General features: G+C 42.4%; 1 protein-coding gene and 1 pseudogene across 1 annotated transcript in view; one reads left to right on the forward strand and one right to left on the reverse strand.

Annotated features, from left to right (window-relative positions):
* Window positions 1-714: 714 nt before the first annotated feature.
* On the reverse strand, window positions 715-12,459 carry LOC132869086 (uncharacterized; annotated as a pseudogene).
* A 50-nt stretch (window positions 12,460-12,509) lies between these two features.
* Window positions 12,510-17,840, forward strand: part of si:dkeyp-72e1.9 (syntaxin-binding protein 4) — a 49,695-nt gene continuing 44,364 nt past the window's right edge. Inside the window, exon 1 of the mRNA XM_060902679.1 lies at window positions 12,510-12,565. The gene's annotated coding sequence lies outside the window, so the exon portion shown is untranslated. The remainder of the gene's footprint in view (window positions 12,566-17,840) is intronic.

Below are 17,840 nucleotides of genomic sequence, written 5' to 3' on the forward strand. Positions count from 1 at the left end.
CCGCTGTGTGTGTGATCCCAGCGCATATCACTTACCACTTGCAAGTGGAAGGATGGCAAGCCTAAAGACAATCATAACTACACAATGGGCAGTATTTGCATCAGTATTTGCAGTATTTTCATACTTTTATACTCTTTAATGAAAGGTGATACAAGGCGGAAGTCCGCGCCGTTTTTCAGCAGTCGCGTCACATGACCAACGCCAGCGAATCAGGAAGGTGGATGTCACAGTGACGTTGTCCAATGACGACGCCAGCTAGAGCTCAGCACAGCGTATCCGCGTATTCTCAATGTTTACACAGCACCGGATCAGACACGATCTGGATTGAATACGTGGACGCTGGCGGATTCCCGTTTCCTGGCGTTTCCAGGCGTTTTAATGTAAACGGACAGTGCATCCGCGAAGAAAATGAGACAGATACGGTCTAATGTAAACTTGGCCTAAAGTAAATGCTTTCATGTTATAGCTACAAGCTTCAACTAGAAACTTGCCATAAGACAGACCTCCCGCTGGAACCTTTGACAGGTATTGCCAGAATGGCTTGCACTTTGGCCAAAGACGTCGCATAAGACAAGAGTGTATCTAACCCGCTAGGGAAGTCCCCAGTTTTGTAGTTCTAGAAACCCACCCATGTTTGGGCAAAGAGATGCTAAAAGTAATAAGCCAGCACAAAAAGATTTGTAGTTTTTTATTTAAGCAAAACAAGTCATTAGACTACCAAACCTTTTCCAGAACCACAATTGGGCCAAGGCTTACTTTTTCCTCCAGCTGCCAACCTGCAGATAGAAGCAAGATGCAGGAGTGGGGGGGTCCAAAACCAAACCAGTTCAGGTCTCAGGAATGCAGACACAAATTACATAAAAGCCAACACGGTTCTCCCAAATACCTTGTTCTGACAACAGATCACATCCCTTCCTCATGCTGCTGCTTCCACATCTGCTGATGCAACAGCTACACACCTGGTCAGCACCATATGCAGCAGTCCATCTAAGACCACACAGTAATGTCTTAGTGGTCACAGCTCAGCCACACTGTACAGTCATGGTCAAAGCAACATACCTGTTAGAGAATGAACAAACCTTGTGCTCAGCATCAACAGATGTTGCTATTGCCTTTAAGATGCACACAATGTAGACCTGCCAAGACAGTACATGTCAATCTGACAGCTGAACAGGCCCATCACCCCCAGCCAAGCAGTCATTACCTACCAAGCTACTGTTCCCTTGGAGGAATCTGAATGCTTCCAGCTGAAACCTCAGCTTAGCTGCTTGAGTGTGGGGCATGAAGCAGGAACTGGAATGCACAAGCAGGCACCTGGAAGGATTTACAGTTAAGAAAGCTCAAATCAGCTTACAGAGGCTCAAAAGAACCATGGTGAGTGAGGTTGTCAATGAAGTAATCTCAGGACAGCATTTGTGTCAGGGACAGGAGTGGCCACACAGCTGTCTACAAGAACACAGTTGAACTGCAGTACCAAAGCTTCAATATTTATAAGCTTACCCAGATAGTACTGGTTGGATGGCCTTCAGAATATCCAGGTCATCTAGAACACAAAGTCTCATTAGTAAAATATTTCTCATCCAAACAAGCAACAACTCAACCATGATACAAACCCATCATGAGCCTCAAGATGACAAGTTGTTCCTCGGCAGCTTGGGCAGAAGCAGGAGACCACTGCTACTCACATTGTGGCATCTGGAATGTCATTAGAACAGACCAAAGGAGTACAGCCTCCCAAGTAAACATAGATTTATCGGTAGGTATTGCCCCATACCTCAGACAGTGACAATGAGAACCTTAGCACCAGCACTTCAGAAGTGGAGAGCCACTGGAGCAAAACCAAGGGTGAAGATGTGGACCAGCTCACTTGCAGTCATCTGCATGAAGGCAAGATGCAAAACCATCCAGAAAGAGCTTAAAGCAGAACTAAGCTACTTGGCAATAGAAAGCTTAGTCAACTTGCTGTTGCAGTCATGCAGTGCTGATTCATAGACAAGGAATTGGGAAGAAGCACCTACCCCTTTGGCAACACAGCCTCCCAGTGTAAGAGCAGCAACATTGATGGTTACCACAGTTCATGAATCACCTCTACGTACACTTCAGTCTCATTGCACCTTGCTCTTACTCCCTCAGAAAGAACAGGATGAGGCTGTCTTACAAAGGTGTACTGGGACTGATGAGGTTGGGATTTGTGGTACAACTGGAAAAACAGCAAGTTAGTTTCTTCACTGGTTACCAAATTACTTACTAGGCTTGAGCATCTGAAGGATTTTGAAGTTGTAGTCCAAGTGGGGTGACTGCAGGGTTTCCAGCTTGGGAACCACTTGGAATCCATTGAGAAGGCAACCCAGCATTCACTCACAGTGAAGGATGCCCTGACTCATTCAGCTGAAGTCCAACTGGAGCTTGGATATTCCCAAAGCTTAGCCGCTGTGCTGTTGACAAACCAGCAGCAAAAACCAACTTGGTTGAAATCCATTACTATTAACAGATAATGACAAGCACACCAATACTGCTAGACAGGGCCGTAGGCAGCATTTTAAAATCACTGAGGTCCGTGATGCGCAAAGCGCGTGCCGAAAAATTTTCGACATATTTAAATGAGAGGGGTGAATTACATGTCACACAAGAGATCTATTCCTGAAATTACTTTTAACGGTGCTTGAACTGAATATCATCAGTTGTTTTTTTTTTGAAGATTATTTTTTTGGGCTTTTTCCACCTTTATTAGATAGAACAGTGTAGAGATAGGAAATGAGCAGGAGAGAGACAGGGAGGGATCAGGAAATGACCTCAGGTCAGAATCGAACCCAGGTCCCCAGATTTATGGTATGGCACCTTATCCACCTGAGCCACGATGCCCCCAATATTGTCAGTTTTGAAAAAAAAAATAATGTATGTAAGTAAGAGTAATTTAAGCTGGTTTGATCTGGCCCAAGCAATGAGGACAAAAGATACCCTAACCATGTAGCCTATGGAACTAAGATACATTAACAATCTGGCATCCATTACACCTACACAAAAAAAAAAAAATCTGGGGAAAAAAAATCAGTATACACTACCATGTTTTAGGCAAAGTTATCCAAGGCAAACGTAAGCTGAAACTTTCCACTCTATTGCTTTGGCTTATCGAATGATTTATTTTTAAAATCACAAACAAGGTAGGCTACAACTGTGCTGCTTCGAACATGTAAATTGAACAGCTTCATGAAAGTGCGATGATGGTTACCATGAAAAAAACATGTCTACTGCACTGCGTTCCTCCCCCGAGTCGCGCACTCATTCACTTTTGTGTTCTTGGTCTCAGAGCCGCACGCACGAAACAGGCACAGAAGACAGATTCAACATTTAACATAATTAACAATGCACTTTTTACGGAGACGTTTTAATGTTATTCTTTATTTTTTTATCCAGTTGAATATTTAGTGTACAAATGTATTTTCAGCTTCTAAAATTGAACGAAGTCCGGACCTCGGGGGCCTCATAGTTGGCTACGGCCATGCTGCTAGAGCACTTCCTATTTATGCAGTGATTCAGGCTTCTGGGCCTGTTGAGTTACTAATTAGGCTGCCTAACAGAAGACAGCAATTAGCATTTTACTGCCCCTGCATTTGATTGGACCCAGAGCTTAATTGTCTTAATTGTCTTGGACACATGACCTAGCAAAGCAAGCTGCCAAACATGGAAATCTAATAACAGTCCCTGATTGAGGACTTGGGATAAAAAAAGAAAGAAATGTAAAAAAAAAATCTTGTGTTGCCAGAGCACATTCACTGTAACTGTGCTTGTTTGAAAAAATACCTTTTAACTTTCAACTAATTATTTAAGAAAGTGAAAATGTAATATATTCTAGACTCATTACACATAAACTAAAAGATTTCAAGAATTTTTTCGAATTGGCCAGCCAACTTGCTTGACCTGGGCGGCACGGTGGTGTAGTGGTTAGTGCTGTCGCCTCACAGCAAGAAGGTCCGGGTTCGAGCCCCGTGGCCGGCGAGGGCCTTTCTGCGCGGAGTGTGCATGTTCTCCCCGTGTCCGCGTGGGTTTCCTCCGGGTGCTCCGGTTTCCCCCAAAGACATGCAGGTTAGGTTAACTGGTGACTCTAAATTGACCGTGAGTGTGAATGGTTGTCTGTGTCTATGTGTCAGCCCTGTGATGACCTGGCGACTTGTCCAGGGTGTACCCTGCCTTTCGCCCGTAGTCAGCTGGGATAGGCTCCAGCTTGCCTGTGACCCTGTAGAACAGGATAAAGCGGCTAGAGATAATGAGATGAATGAACCTCTTAGAGAATCTATGGGGTATTGTCAAGAGGAAGATGACCCAAAAATACAGATGAGCTGAAGGCCACTCTCAAAGCAACCTGGGCTTCAGTAATACCTCAGCAGTACCACAGGCTGACTGTCTCCATGCCACGGCCCACTGATGCAATAATTTGTGGTAAAGGAGCCCAAACTATTGTGTGTTTAAATGAACACACTTTTCAAAAATTAGATATTTCCATCCATTATTCATAACCACTTATCCTGTGCAGGGTCACAGGCAAGCTGGAGTCTACCCCAGCTGACTATGGGCAAGAGGCAGGGTACACCCTGGACAAGTCGCCAGATCATCACAGAGCTGACGCATAGAGACAAACAACCATTCGCACTCGCATTCACACCTATGGTCAATTCAGAGCCACCAATTAGCCTAACCTGGGTGGCAAGGTGGTGTAGTGGTTAGCACGGTTACCTCACAGCAAGAAGGTTCTGGGTTCGAACCCAGGGGCCGGCAAGGGCCTTTCTGTGTGGAGTTTGCATGTTCTGTGTGTGTTTCCTCAGGGTGCTCTGGTTTCCCCCACAATCCAAAGACATGTGGTTAGGTTAATATGGGATGGCCTTGAGTGAGGCACCTAACTCCTGGGTGTTGCCCACTGCTCTGGATATACATTTATGTGTTCATTGCTGATGTGTGTGTGCATTCACTGCTTTAGATGCAGAGAGGAAATTTCACAAGTGTGTAATGAATAAAGTTGTGCTTTCTTTCTTTCTTCTGCATGTCTTTGGACTGTGGGGGAAACCGGAGCACCCGGAGGAAACCCACACAGACATGAGGAGAACATGCAAACTCCACACAGAAAGGCCCCCGTCAGTCACTGGGCTCAAACCCAGAACCTTCTTGCTGTGAGGCGACAGCGCTAACCACTACACCACCGCGCCACTCAAGTTGGACATTTCTGTATTGTAAATCCTTTTTTTGATTGATCTTAGGAAATATTCTAATAATTTGAGATCCTGGATTTCTGATTTTCATGAGCTAGAAGCCATAATCATCAAAATTAAAACAAAAAAAGCTTGAAATATTTCACTTTACATGTAATGAATATAGAATATAAGAAATTTTACCTTTTTTGAATTAAATTATGAAAAAAAGAACTTTTTCATGATATTCTAACTGTTTGAGTTGCACTAGTATATCATGGTGTTTTGCTATTTCTAGCTAACCAGCATGTTGCTCTGAAACAAATTATTTTAGTATACAAACACAAATGTGAGTGTTAATTAAACCTGTAAAGAAACTGCTACGAGTTGAGTTGTTGGCTAGCTTACATACGTCTCTGAATCCTGGTAGCCCTGTCCACTATGTTTGTTGAACATTAATGCAACTGATACATCATTAAGGCGGCACGGTGGTGTAGTGGTTAGCGCTGTCGCCTCACAGCAAGAAGGTCCTGGGTTCGAGCCCCGGGGCCGGCGAGGGCCTTTCTGTGTGGAGTTTGCATGTTCTCCCCGTGTCCACGTGGGTTTCCTCCGGGTGCTCCGGTTTCCCCCACAGTCCAAAGACATGCAGGTTAGGTTAACTGGTGACTCTAAATTGACCGTGAGTGTGAATGGTTGTCTGTGTCTATGTGTCAGCCCTGTGATGACCTGGCGACTTGTCCAGGGTGTACCCCGCCTTTCGCCCATAGTCAGCTGGGATAGGCTCCAGCTTGCCTGTGACCCTGTAGAAGGATAAAGCGGCTAGAGATAATGAGATGAGATACATCGTTAAATGCTCTATATTACTAAAATGTATATACTGTACATCTCTCATGAAGAAAACATTTCCAAAAGCAAATGGCTAAAAAGAAGCAAGGTAGCGCCAATAGATGTGATGATTTTCCTTCTCGTAACCTAATGGTTTCCATTAACCACCTTCTAATCAGTATCTAATAATATTTAGTGTTGGGTACATGTATTAGCACTAGTTCACTTATTTTTTAGCATTTTATGCTACATAACTACATCAGCTAGCAATTCCCATGCACCACCTGGCTAACTATTGCTCGCTAGCAGGTTACAACCACTACATGGGAACAATGTCTGTGAACGAAATGTGAACACAAATACCATGCTCGCATTACAAACGTGTAATCAAAGTAGTAAAGAGGTCAGGCTGTCAGAGAAGTGCTGATAGAATCTGGATCTGCTGCAAAGTTATGGAGGAGTGTCTTCTGCTCAGGTGTGTCGGCTTTATCACTCAATGACAGGAGTGCCATCACTCTCTGGGTTTAAATGCATTTTTTTCAGAGGAGTGCCACATGGCGGTTCATTTTTCAAGCATAGATACTTAGAACCCAGGTGTCTCAAGTATGTGAGACAAATATGTGACAAAATACCTAGAGATAATCAAGATGAGTAATAAAATGAAATGAAATCATTCATCCTGACCTCTCAGCAGTTTCAGTGTCATATGAAGAACAAACCCTTTACACTCAGCTTCCTGTCAATACTGTTGACATTGAGAAGAAATCTACTGTTAACAAAAATGATAGTTTGTCAACCAAGCTAATAGATAAGGGACATTTAGCTAAAAATTCTGTACAAACATTAGGATAACACCTCGGTCTCACATAAGCAGAATAACTTCATGGTAGACACCGGTAGATGATTTTGGGCCTTCTTGGGGGTCAGCTGGGCCTTTCCGTTGGAATATATGAGAGTCAGGGAGCTATCTTGACAACCACGATGGTGTGGCTTCCATCCCTGGAAAGTTTGGTCGTGTTGAAAATTGCTGTGGGTTAAGTGCTGTATGAATTCACTCATCGCAACCATGAAGGCATCCGTGAGCATCCTTGAGGCATACGTAAGGCTTATGTGGGCTATCTGGGGTTACCATAGCATTCTGTCGCAACCATTGAGCTCAAAATGTTCATGGACCAACATTCTGCAGAATGTGAAAAGTTTGCCTCGGGGGAGTGGCTTATTTCATCTTGCCATGGCTATGCCATACTGCAGCCGTGAAAGCTGTACACACTGCCGTCAATGCCATAAGGCCATACGTCGCTGCCTCCATTGGTTAGCCAGTGTCTTCCGTCATGGCTACCGTGGCTTCATTTGCATATTTACTGCGCCCAAATTTATGCAATAGATCATTTCCAAAATCTGCCGGAATGGCCACGGTAGCCCCAGCCAAGGTTCTCACAGATCAATCGGCAATGTGTGACCTTAGCTTAAGTCGTGTCTGCACTTACTCGCACTTAAGACTCCACTTCCTAGAGTTCACAGTGGCTTTCAAATATGGCCGCCACGGCCTACGACAACCATCCTGCCCCTCACCGCTCTCAGTCACCAGAGTACTGATTGTCACACACCTGTTCCTGATCACTGCCTCATCACCACTGTGTATATAAGGACTCTCAGTTCATACTATCTTTGTGTAAATGTTCAGTAGTCCCTTTCTTGACTTTACCAAGCCTTTATTGTTCGTGCTGATATTCTGGTTACTAATATGAGTTTGTGCTTTGGTTTTTGCTCTCAGTCTCTACTTCTGATATCCTGTTTGTGCCTTGCTTGACCATTGCCTGTTTGCTGACTCTGCCTTTGCTCATCGATTTGGATTTGTCTGCCAGCTTTGCCTTAATAAACTCTCTGTTCATCGTAGTGCTTCGTGTTCTCACTTTGGACTAGCATCATGATTTTAATACAAAGAGAATAAACATGTATTTCTCTGTCCGTTCTTCTTTAAACGTTCAGATTCTCTGAAAACGTTCTCCTTTCTCAGTGATCTGCCTTCACCTAAATAAGTTACATAAAAGCGTTCACCCTATCATCAGGAGAGCCTGTGTTCGATTCCCAAAGATTCCACTGCTATCTGTGTTCAGGAGTCCAAAACTGCCCATGTTGTCTGGGTGAGAGGAAGAGCATACTATCTTTTCCTTGTCAATCACAGTGACGTTAGCTGATTGCGGTCATCTGTGAGGTCAGGTATGCAGAAGAGGGCAAATAGTACTCTCCTCCAAGTGTGTTAGGCAAGCTTATGAGGAAAAAATGCAGATGCTGGCTTCAAGTGTGTCTCTGGAAAAAAAAAAAAGTTTGTCTCTCCACAGTCAGTAGTTGTAAAAGGAGAGTTAACTCATGGGTGGGAATTGGCAAAAAAATGGGAGAGAAATTTTGTTGTTTGATTTGTGAGTGCATGGCTGGATCTACTGAAATACTTTATCTATGTCTGGCTAGTTAATGACCCCCATTAACTGGCATTTTACTATTTTGTATACATTTAGTGGGTACAGTGGTTAGCACAGTCGCCTCACAGCCAGCAGGTTCTGTGTTCAGTTCAAACCTGATGTTCGACTGGAACCTTCCTGTATGGAGTTTGCATGTTCTCCTCATGCCTGCGTGGGTTTCCTCTGGGTGCTTCAATTTCCTCCTATAGTCCAAAGACGTGCGGATTATGTCAACTGGTGACTCTAAATTGCTCATAGGTGTGAACGTGAGTGTGAATGGCTGTCTGTGTCTCTGTGATAAACTAATTACCTGTCCAAGGTGAACCCTGCCTTTTGTCCAATGTCAGGCGGGATTGGCTCCAGCTCACCTGTGACCCACAATGCATGGGTGGTGTAGAAAATGAATGAATGAATGAATGATTACTTTAAATACAGGCTAAATAAAGTCTGTGCAATACCACAGCACTGCACCTTTAAGCGAGGAACTGTGTGGTTTAGTTAGGTGTTTGTGGAAGACAGTGGGACACCTGTGTGTGTGTGTGTGTGTGTGTGTGTGTGTGTGTGTGTGTGTGTGTGTGTGTGTGTGTGTGAGAGAGAGAGAGAATTAACTCAGAATCCTCTCTCAGATCAGGAAACAAAGACAGAAACTGAGACTCTGAAAGACCCTCTGGCACAAAACTTCTGTGCTGCAGTGAATCCAGCGATAAACGCAGCTCCTACTCTCAAATCCTAGCTTAAAAAAAAAAAACACCACACACACTGCCACTATCTGGCAAGATACATTTGTATGTGCTTCACTTACATACTGTAAGTGTGTGTGTGGGTCATGACAGCCACACCCAGATCACCAGAAGAACCAGCTCAGCTGGACCGGTCTAAAACACATAACAAGTCCTTCACACATTCATGAGCAGGGCGGGGCCGAGAGACAGGTTGCTTTCAGGTTCATTCCTTCGATTCCCTGCCTGAAAAAACACACACACACACACACACACACACACACACACACACACACACACACACACACATTCATTCCACACCATCATACAGCAAAATGGATTAATCGTTATTAAATCAATAACTGTGATTAATACAGATTTGAGTGTATAATAAAGACTTTCAGTGTGTTATATATAATATTATGTGATGTAGAAATATATGAAAGGAAAAAATATTAATACAAACTAATGCAAAATAACATTAAAAATATTTTGTTACTTTTTGTTGTAGAAAATATCTTTCTTTAAAATGGATTAAATTCATGTTACATTCTTCGATGGGGGCGGCACAGTGGTGTAGTGGTTAGCGCTGTCGCCTCACAGCAAGAAGGTTCTGGGTTCGAGCCCCGTGGCTGGCGAGGGCCTTTCTGTGCGGAGTTTGCATGTTCTCCCCGTGTCCGCGTGGGTTTCCTCCGGGTGCTCCGGTTTCCCCCACAGTCCAACGACATGCAGGTTAGGTTAACTGGTGACTCTAAATTGACCGTAGGTGTGAATGTGAGTGTGAATGGTTGTCTGTGTCTATGTGTCAGCCCTGTGATGACCTGGCGACTTGTCCAGGGTGTACCCCGCCTTTCGCCCGTAGTCAGCTGGGATAGGCTCCAGCTTGCCTGCGACCCTGTAGAACAGGATAAAGCGGCTAGAGATAATGAGATGAGAGACATTCTTCGATCTATAAAAATAAGTTCCATGACGTCCCTGAGGAAATTCCATCTCTGTACTTCATCTTTCATTCATCTTTCTCTCAATCCTGAATCCTGCATCTGAAAACCATCATGCAGAGCAAGATACTACCACCACCGTGCTTCACTGCAGAGATGGAGTTATGGATTCATGAGCTTTGCCTGGTTTTCTTCAGATAACTTGTGGAAAACCAAGTTTAACCTTAGTTTCAGCAAACCCATTTGAATCTAGGCAGCTTTCTTCTTCTTCTTCTACATAGGAGTGCCTTTTTCATTTCACCTGATTGTTCAAGTTTTGAAAAGATGCTTGTCTTTCTGGACAACATCTGGAGTTCCATCGGAGTGACCTTCAGGTTGCTGGTTGACCTGTTTGGATTCTCCATCTGCTCAGAAAAGTGTATTTTAATGAAAACTTTGTGAAGATCTGTTTTATGCAGGCTGTGGAATATTTACTGCAAAAACAAGTATTTTAGCAGATTGAAATATTTCAGATGTATGCATTAGGATATTATTAAAAAAATATAAGATTAATAAGACAGTTCTATTTGCTAATTTCAAGTTTAAACCTATTCTATGATGATTTTGCTAATGTCAAGCATTTTAAGAAAGAAGCTAAATTATTCAAGGTTGGAATGAGTAAAAAAAAAGAGTCTGAATAATCTCATATTTGTTTTATTATAATAATAATAATCACGTAAATAGAGGATATTACACGGTTGTGTGAAGATATGAAGTTTATCTTCGAGTGGTGAATGTATATTTACGTTATTTTTTCAACACGAGAAGATAAACTTCACATCTTCGCGCCACCGTGTAACGTTCTTTATATTATATGGACACATCCATAAAAAAATACGCAAGTTAATCAATAGAATTTAAATTTTGAACTGGTTCACCATTTTGACAACACGCGTCTAGACAGCAGAAAAACACTGGGAGTGACATCATCTGAGTGAAATATCGGGAAATATTATACACACAGGACACTTTTTCTGTGGAATAAAAGCATGTGTTCTATTCCCTTCTAGCGGGTTTCATTCATTTGGTTTGATAGCATGCAATATTGTTAGCATATCGCTTATCCTATGTGTATTATGTCACTCTACCCAATGGAGAATGAGCGTTGAATATGGTTCATGATATTGCACGGTTGTCAAGACAACATGACGTCACACATCGGAGACGTAAAACTTCCACGCTAGCGAAAGACTGTGATGATTTGTAAACAAACATGGCCGCCAGGTTTGCTTCATTAAATATGGAAGATTTTGAGAGAATTTTGAAAGAGAAAGACAAGTTGAACACCGGAAAGGAATGTGTATGTATAATAATATTGGCTGGCTTTTTTTCGTGGTATATCAGATATATTCCATTCAGCTACTCATCTTCAACTCGTTCAGTATAATGTTCGCTGAATGGAATATATCTGATATACCATGAAAAAAGCAAGCCAGTATTATTTAATCATTATATAATCGTCCTTGTCTTGAAGGTTGCCAATATTTCTGTAGTTGACTGTAGAGACATAGAGATAGCCAGCTAGATAATAGATAATAGATAGATAATTATTTAACTACTGCATTATTTAATCTAAGTACAGTTGATAACTGCCAAAGAATCACAACACTTAGGTAGTAGTAAGTGCCATTTTGGAATATAAATAGAAAAAATGGACATAATTAGGAAATTATTCATTCATTCATTCATTCATTCTCTATACCGGTTAGGTCATGGATGAGCTGGAACCAATCCCAGCTGACACTGGCTGAGAGACATGAGTCCACCCTGGGCAGGTCGTTCGTCTATCGCAGGGCTAAAACACCTATGGGCAATTTAGAGTAGCCAGTTGATCTAATCCACATGTCTCTGGACTGTGAGAAGAAACCAGAGCACCTGGAGGAAACCCACGCAGACATGAGGAGAACATGCAAACCTCGCACAGAAAGACCCCAGTTGACTGCGAGGTTTGAACCCAGAACCTTCTTACTAACCACTGCACCACCGTGTCAACTGTAAAGTAGTTAAATATTTTTTTAAAAATGTATACCTCATCTTCAGCTCCAAGAAGTTGGCCCTGGAGAATCAAAATCCGTAATTTCCACAAATATTTTGATTGAATGTGTACTCACAGCGCCCTCTATATGTGCCAGCTAGCACTGCAGGCAGATTTAACACAGATCAGTATTAAAGCCCCACGTGTTTGTGTCTTGGGGCCACTCCAGTCCTCCTCACCAGCCTGTGGTTCTGTGTTACTGACCTGACGCTGAAGGAGAGCAGTTCGCAGCTCACAGGACAACTGCAGTGATCTGCTGAACATGTTCTCTGTGACTGAGATGTGATTGAGGTGTGGTGGTGCTGGCTGAGATGTCCTGTCTGAGGAAAACAGAGCTGGAGCATTTCGATGGACTTTCCCTCATTTACTGGTAAGAGGATGGAATTTTTGAGATATAACATTTTTAACATTTCATGCTGAGTGTTTTTTTCCCTTCATATTATTACTATTTATATAATTAGCATTTTACTACTATATTGTTTTGTAGTGAACAAGACAATATGGTATTTAAATATTTAAGAGTTCTTGGTTTCCTTCCTAAGAAGGTTCTAATTTTATGCTGTAGTTTGAGCTTGAAGTTAAGATGTTAAGGTTTGCGATGGGAGGTTGGACAGGATAAGGAACGAGCACATCAGAGGAGAGCTTGGGAATTAAGCTAAGAGAGATGAGACTGAGATGGTATGGGCACATCCTGAGAAGAGATGCAGAGCATGTTGGAAGGAGAATGTTGAGGATGGAGCTGCCAGGCACACGAAAACGAGGAAGGCCAAAGAGGAGATGCATGGATGTGGTGAGAGAGGACATGAAAGTGGCAGGTGTGGTAGAGAAGGATGCGGAAGACAGGGAGCAATGGAGACGAAAGATCCGCTGCGGCGACCCCTAATCGGGAGCAGCCAAAAGAAGAAGAAGAAGATTGTCTTGTAGTGAACCTGCAGGCATACACACATCCACTGGGGACATTTACACTCCTAGAATGGGGTTCTTTGTATAAATAAGGCTGCTTAGTTTCTTAAAAAAAATGTTCTAGGGTTCTACACATCACTGGAAGCACAAGCTCCAGTCTTAGAATAGGGTTCTGTGTATAAATAAGGATTATCAGTTTCTTTAAAAGGTTCTAGTGTGCAGCCCTTCCTTTTGTATGGTTCTACACAGGACCATTAAACATGTACGCATCCCTAACCCACTAAGACAAGGGGTTCTTTCTATAATTAAGAGTTCTTAGGTTCTGGAAAAGGTTCTTGTATGGAAACATATTCTGTTTTCTACATCGAACCTTTATCTATATACACATAAGTAGAAAAATATACATACTCTTAGAAAAAGAGGTTCTTTGTATATTTAAGTATTTAAGAGTTCTTAGTTTCCTTCCTAAAAAGGTTCTAGATTTTGAACATTTTATGTTGTAGTTTGAGCTTGAAGTTTTACATATAATTTAATCTTAAATGGTTCTCTAGATGAACAAGAACCTGTAAGGGTTCTAGAGTTGATGAGTGTGTGTACACACAGCTTGAGGTAAGAAAACACAATTCAGTCAGTTTAATAATAAAAAGCTGGTATGAATAGAGAATGAGTACAGACAGCAGAGAAATAGCATTAAATGTCACTATAAATGGATGACAAATTCATTCATTTATTCATTCATGCGTAAAAATAGTCATCGTTGGCATTAAGAAAACAAATCTCAGTCCCAGCGTATCATTTGTCAGAATCATTGTTGCCATAGAGATTATAAATGCGCTTGTAAATTTGTTTGCATAAATCTTTTTTTTTCCCGCACTGTGATAATTCCACTTAGTTCATTGCTCTAGCCGTCATCTCATATTGTAGGTGCTCGTTAAGTGCTAATTATTCCATTATAATTCTGGATTCTGATTGGTTGGAAGGTGTTGATTAGTTTTCTATAACAGTAGCGTTTCCATAGTAACAGCCTACACAGGGACTTGTATGCTGAGTGCTCAATACACCGTGAACAGATTAAAAGCCTGTTATTTAACAGAGAAAATGTTTATTAGCTCATCTGGCTGACAGGTGATGAGTTTATGCCATCATGTGTTGTCTGTTGTCCATCCGGCGTTGTCCACATTTCACAAAAATCGCTTCTTCTCCTTCAGTTCTTCACCGATTTTGATTCCTTCTGGCATGAAGGTAGAGGTACCTAGGGTGCATATAACTTCTACCCAGATTTGCTTAATTACAATTATTAATGAAGTTATGGACTAATTAAGCCTTAATGTCTTAAAGTTCAACAAAAAATCGCTTCTTCTCAGTCAATTCCTGGCCGTTTTGGATTCTTTCTGGTAAATAGGTCGGTATTCCTAGGGTGTATACAGCTTCTATATATACCTTGTATGTAGTGTATATAGCTTGCAATATTTATTGTGCAAGGTGGCCCACTTTAGATCGTTCCTTCTGGGCTAGACGGGGCCGAAGTCAGCTACACCGTCATTGACGGTCTCGTTATTGATATGGTGCAGGTTACTGTGTGTGAGGAGATGGAGAAGGAGTCTCCAGTGTCAGTGCTTCAGCAGTTTATAGTGTAAAAGTAAAATCAGGGTCATATGAGGGTTAATATTTGGATTGATAGATAAACTTTTGGATTGATCTCATTTAATAAAAGTATTCTCTTTATTATTGGGCTTTGGGGCAGCATGGTGGTGTAGTGGTTAGCACGGTCACCTCACAGCCAGAAGGTTCCGGGTTCGAACCCAGCAGCCGGTGAGGGCCTTTCTGTGTGGAGTTTGCATGTTCTCTGCGTGGGTTTCCTCTGGGTGCTCCGGTTTCCTCCACAGTCCAAAGACATACAGTTAGGTTGACGTGGGGCGGCCGTGGGCTGAAGTGCCCTTGAGCAAGGTACCGAACCCCTGACTGCTCCCCGGGCGCTCTGGTGTGGCTGCCCACTGCTGTGCGTGTGTTCACTGCTTCAGATGGGTTAAATGCAGAGGATGAATTTCACTGTGCTTGAAGTGTGCATGTGACAAATAAAGGTTTCTTCTTCTTCTTTTTGTGTTTTTTTGTGGGTGCTAGTTCAATATGGGGTGTTGTTTCCAAATGTATCGTACATTATCAATCAATCAATCAACTAAATAATGCATTCTTCTTCTTCTTCTTCTTCTTCTTCTTATTATTATTATAGATGCTATTATAGATATTTGACTCGAGGATACAAGTAGCACTGTGTGTGTGTGTGTTTTGTGTGTGTGTGTGTGTGTGTGTGTGTGTGTGTGTGTGTGTGTGTGTGTGCGCATGCGTGCGCACATGCGCGTGTGTAAATCTGCCTGGCGACACACTAAATTTAGAGTGTGTTGAGCAGGTCAGAGTACTTGGAGTAACAAGGTTGAGACCTGGATGAACATCATCTCACTCTTCTCCCTGTATGCACACATTAATACACACTAACACACTTGTTTTAATCTCACTCGAGATTGGGGAATGAGCTGATCAGTTAAAGGATATGTGTTAGAGCAAGAAACACACTTAGATATTAAAGAAATATTTAAAAGCTGAATATATTTCAGCCCAGAAGTCATACAAAACATACAAATCAGCCTGGAGCTAAATCCACAGGCAAACACTGAAGATTCCAAAAGGTGGTGGTGGTCAGGGGTAAATCTATAATCGGAAATGCAGACACACAAACAGAGGTCATAACCGGGAACTGATGATTAGGAAAATAGACATGGCAGGAGGTCGCGACACCGAAATGCAGTGAAAGATGAGCAGGGTGAAAATCAAAGCTGTGGCACACACAGATCACAATCTGAAAAGGAGTATCGTGGGGATTGAAGGTGGTTCAGTGGATAGTGTGAGCAATCTCACAGCTCCAGGGTCTCCAGTTTGGGCTACTGTTTGTCTGTGCAGAGTTCCACATGTTCACGTGTCCTCCTGGGTTGGGTCCAGGTTCTCCAGTTTCTTCTCACCTCCCAAAACTTGCGCGTAGGTGGATGTGTGTGTGTGTGTGTGTGTGTGTGCAGTGGATGATGTCAGACTTGGCGTTCTGTCCAGAGTGTATTCCTGAGTCACACTCGGTGTTCTCAGGATCCACAATGACCAGAATAAAATGAAGATGAATGAATGAAAAAGTCATGATTATGACATGGAACATAGTGTTAAATAGCTTCAAACAACGGAAAGTTTTGAGATCTACGTAGCGATATTGAAATACTCATTTTTGGTCCAGCTGTATATGCCTTAGATCCATTTCACACAGAGATAGGAGCTAAAATGAATCTTCTAGGCCTTTATAGAAAGTTTAAAGATTCTGAGACACTAAAAATGACCAGGTCACTCAAGGTCTCCCGGAAACGAGGTCATTTTGAAACACGTAGATGGATCAGTGTGTATTTCCTCTACCTCAAGAATTCAGCAGCTTCTCCATATCAAAGCATCACATCCAAACCTGGTTTATCCTCTATTCTGGAGCATCAGGAAGGTCAAAAGAGCATCCCCCCCCAGAAAGTAAAGATATGGAGGCATAAGCCACATTTGGCAGTTCTTTAGCTCATCTGACGGCAGGCCAGGCCGGATGAGCTTATGCAATCACGCATCGTCAGTCCATCGTCCGTACATCGTCCATCCACAATTTACAAAAATTGCTACTCCTCCTACAGGATTGATCAGATTTCGATCAAACTCACATACAATATTCCCCAGGTGGGTGTGCATAAAATTTGTTAAAATGGTGGTGACACTTGTCATATTTACTATTTTATGGGCGTCTGAAATTTTTGGGTGACTTGTCACATTAAACGATACTCTTCATAAACTGCTGGGACGTTCTCACTGAAACTCACCCAGAAGACTCTAAAGACATATTTCAACAAGAATTGTTCACCAGCTGGCACCACCTACCATAGATGAGGCTACAGAGGGTTCACGTGCAATTTCACGCAAATCGCTACGCCTCCTACAAGAGTGATCAGATTTTGCTCAAACTCATATGGAATGTTCCCCAGGTTGGTGTGTATAAAAGTTGTCCAGATGGTGGCGCCACCTGTCGTATTTAATATTTTATGGGTGTTTGAAAATTTTGGGTGACTTGTCACATTAAACACTACTCTTCATAAACTGCTAGGATGTTTTCATTGACACTCACCCAGAAGACTCTAAAGACATATTCCAACAAGAATTATTCACCAGATGGCGCCACCTACCATGGATGCGGTGAATCCTACCATGAATCCTACAGGATTGATTGGATTTCAAACTCACACACAACACTGGCTGGTATTTTTTTTTTCCCCTAGTACTACTTCCTGCTTACTCCTTGTTTAATGGACATCCTACAAGTAGCAGAAAACCTTCTGAAAAGCCATCCAAGCTTTCAGAGGTTTGTTTCCAGTGCTTTTTAGGAGCATTTCTGACCAAGCACAAATCAGACCAAAGCCAGCAGTGTAAGCTGGGATCCAGTTACAGATATCTTCTTTCTGGTTGTACACCCATCTGCATGCTTTCATTCTGAATAAGATAACAGTTTGGATGATGAAAAAGAGACAGAGAGAGAACAAAGCAGACTGCATTTTAATCTTATAATCTCATAACCACCCACTGATTCAGTGATTAACGTTCTGGGTTGTGTTCGGGGGTGAGGAGGTTGGGTAGGGTATGTGTTCAGTCATGTCCTGTTTTCCTGTAAAAACAGGGACAAC

This window comes from Neoarius graeffei, chromosome 20, assembly GCF_027579695.1.
Source record: "Neoarius graeffei isolate fNeoGra1 chromosome 20, fNeoGra1.pri, whole genome shotgun sequence".
Lineage (NCBI taxonomy): Eukaryota > Metazoa > Chordata > Actinopteri > Siluriformes > Ariidae > Neoarius > Neoarius graeffei.